This window comes from Monodon monoceros, unplaced genomic scaffold, assembly GCF_005190385.1.
Source record: "Monodon monoceros isolate NGI ecotype Baffin Bay Population unplaced genomic scaffold, NGI_Narwhal_1 Contig2848_ctg1, whole genome shotgun sequence".
Taxonomy (NCBI): Eukaryota; Metazoa; Chordata; class Mammalia; order Artiodactyla; family Monodontidae; genus Monodon; species Monodon monoceros.
This window is the reverse complement of record NW_021698766.1, coordinates 1,392-4,931: the sequence shown is the minus strand read 5'-3', so window position 1 is coordinate 4,931 and position 3,540 is coordinate 1,392. Positions and strand designations below refer to the sequence as shown.

At 47.3% G+C, this 3,540-nt stretch overlaps 1 pseudogene; it reads right to left on the bottom strand.

Annotated features, from left to right (window-relative positions):
- Positions 1-3,056: 3,056 nt before the first annotated feature.
- LOC114898655 lies at positions 3,057-3,178 on the bottom strand (annotated as a pseudogene).
- Positions 3,179-3,540: the final 362 nt, after the last annotated feature.

The following is a 3,540-nucleotide window of genomic DNA, read 5'->3' as shown; positions in this document are numbered from 1 at the left end:
AGGGAACTCTGCTCAATATCCTGTAACAACCTAAATGGGAAAAGAATTGGAAAAAGATACATGTATATGTATAACTGAATCATTTTGCTGTACACCTGAAACCAACACAACATTGTTAATCAACTATACTCCAATATAACATAAAGAGTTTAAAAAAAGAAATTAACGTTTGTGTCTCCCCAAAATTCATATGTTGAAACCTAATCCCCAGTGTGATGTCATTGGGAGGAGGGGCCTTTGGGAGGTGATGAGGTCATGAAAGCTGAGTCCTCATGGATGGGATTAGGGCCCTTATAAAAGAGACCCCAGAGAGCTCCACCAGATGAGGACACAGTGAGTAGATGGCCATCTGTGAACAGGAAGTGGGCTCTCACCAGACACTGAATCTCTAAATAAGTGCCTTGATCTTGGACTTCACAGCCTCCGGAACTGTGAGAAATAAATGTGTGTTGTTGATAAGCCACCCAGTCTGTGGTATTTTTGTTATAGCAGCCTGTGCTCACTAAGACAGACTATATGTATCTTTCATCACAGCAGAGGTGCCTATGCTGAAATGTCCTTCCTGTGCAAAAAAATAGCACACGTGGATTGTTCTGCCAGGTCTGTGCAGATGTTCTGCTTACGTTTTTAACGACAGGTTTTCTCTCCCAGGTGTAAGTAGCATGGTCAATGCAGGAGCGATGAGTGGCTCTGGAAACCTGATGGATTTCCTTGACGAGCCATTCCCTGGTGTGGGGACGTATGAGGACTTCCACACCATCGACTGTCTGAGGGAGAAGTCACGGGACACCGACAGACACAGAAAGGTACATGCTGTACATAAGGACACTTTGAGGGGAATCCCTTCGGAGGGCTGGGCCATGCTTTTATCGGACAGTCACTGAGCTAGAGCTTGGGTTCATGTGTCGTGTGCTGAGCTAGGTTCTAGAGAAGAGAAGGGCTAGTGGGAGAGGCAGAGATGTGGACAGGTAATTCTAATACCAGGTGCTTTGGGTGGAAGGCTATGTCATACAGAGGTGTAGTGTGGAGGGCAAGGAGGGGGGCTCTGGAAACAGACAGATTGGGTACATCCTGACTTTGACATCTTTAGGCTGGCTGACTTTTGGGGTGCCATTTCTGGACCCCATCTTCTCATCTGTAAGGATGGAGTTAATTATACCAGAAGATTAAATGGGGCTGTATGTGTATGAAAGCACATATTACAGTGCCTGGCCTCTAGTAGGCAGTCAATATATATTTTTATGGGCTGCAGTAAAGTTATGTATCAAGTGCTGTGGGATCATTTAGGAGGGATGGTTAGGGAGGGAGTTTTTAGAGAGGGTGCGATTTCAGTGGGGTCTTGAAGGATGACTAAGAATTTGCCAGGCAGAGGAAGGGGAAAGGATTCTCATCAGGAGTGGCTCATTTAGGCAGTTCAAGGAGCTCTAAGGTTTGGTGGCAGATTCACGGAAGGGGAGAACTAGAGATGAGTCCGGCCACGTGGGCGATGGGACCACATTGGGAACCACTGAGTAGACCATGAAGAGGAGTTTAGATTTCCTTTTTTTCTTTTAAGATTTATTTTATTATTTATTTATTTATTTAATTAATTTATTTTTGGCTGCAACGGGTCTCAGCTGCAGCACACGGGATCTTCGTTGAGGCATGAGGGATCTTTTTGTTGTGGCACGTGGGCTTCTCTCTAGTTGTGGTGGACGGGTTTTCTCTCTCTAGTTGTGGCGCACAGGCTCCAGGGCGCATGGGCTCTGTAGTTGTGGTCTGTAGTTGTGGCGCACGGGCTCCAGGGCGCGTGGGCTCTGTAGTTGTGGCGTACGGGCTCCAGCGCGCGTGGGCTCTGTAGTTGTGGTCTGTAGTTGTGGCACACAGGCTCCAGGGCGCGTGGGCTCTGTAGTTGTGGTCTGTAGTTGTGGCGCACGGACTCCAGGGCATGTGGGCTCTGTAGTTGTGGTCTGTAGTTGTGGCACACGGGCTCCAGGGCGCGTGGGCTCTGTAGTTTATGGCACGTGGGCTCTCTAGTTGAGGCGCACGAGTTCAGTAGTTGTGGTGCGTGGGCTTAGTTGCCCCGCGGCATTTGGGATCTTAGTTTCCTGACCAGGGATCGAACCTGTGGCCCCTGCACTGTAAGGTGGACTCTCCACCGCTGGACCACCAGGGAAGTCCCTGGATTTCCTATTTATTTATTTATTTATTTGTTTGTTTGTTTGGTTTTGGCTGTGTTGGTTCTTCATTGCTGTGCGTGGGCTTTCTCTAGTTGCGGAGGGTGGGGGCTACTCTTTGTTGTGGTGCGCTGGCTTCTCATTGCGGTGGCTTCTCTTGTTACAGAGCACGGGCTCCAGGCGTGCAGGCTGCAGTAGTTGTGGCGCGCGGGCTCTAGAGCACAGGCTCAGTAGTTGTGGCACATGGGCTTAGCTGCTCTGCAGCATGTGGGATCTTCCTGGACTGGGGTCAAACCCGTGTCCCCTGCAATGGCAGGTGGATTCTCAACCACTGCGCCACTGAGAAAGCCCTGGATTTCCTTTTCATGGCCACAGGATACAAGAGAGGTGCACTGCCATGCTCTATATGGCTCCTTCTGTGCTACAACAGCAGAGTCCGGTAGTTGCCACGGAGACCAACTGACCTGCCGAGCCGAAAATATTTACTTTCTGTCTCTTTACGGAAAATGTTTGCCAGCCCTTGCTTTAAAGGGTTATGAGGGGAATGATGGTCTCAGGAATGTAGGATTCTGTTAACACAGGGAGGCAAACGGGTGCTCTTACGATGTGTTTAGATGCAACCATCTGCCTGGAAAGCGTGATCCAGGCTGGCTCCTTCAGCCTTCTTGCTGTTAATCAAAACTACAATGAGGTATCACCACACACCGGTCAGAATGGCTGTCATCAAAAAAGCTACAAACAGCAATGCTGGAGAGGGTGTGGAGAAAAGGGGACCCTCCTACACTGTTGGTGGGAATGTAAGTTGATACAGCCACTATGGAGACCAGTATGGAGGTTCCTTAAAAAACTGAAATTAGAGTTATCATGTGATCCAGCAATCCCACTCCTGGGTATGTATCCAGAGAAAACTCTAACTCAAAAAGATACATGCACCCCAATGTTCATAGCAGCACTATTTACAATTAGCAGTATCATGCCTCAGATAAACCTCATTGGCTATGATACTGCCACTGCACAAAGCTAACAGCACTATTCACAATAGCCAAGACATGGAAGCAACCTAAATGTCCACTGACAGAGGAATGGATAAAGAAGGTGTGGTACATATATACAATGGAATATTACTCAGCCATAAAAAAGAATGAAATAATGCCATTTGCAGCAACATGGATGGACCTAGAGATTGTCATACTGAGTGAAGTAAGTCAGAGAAAGACAAATACCATATGATATTGCTTATATGTGGAATCTAAAAAAGTGGTACAAGTGGACTTATTTACAAAACAGAAATACACTCACAGACATAGAAAACCAATTTACAGTTACCAAAGGGGAAAGAGGGTGGGGGAGGGATAAATTAGGAGTTCGGATTAACAGATACACA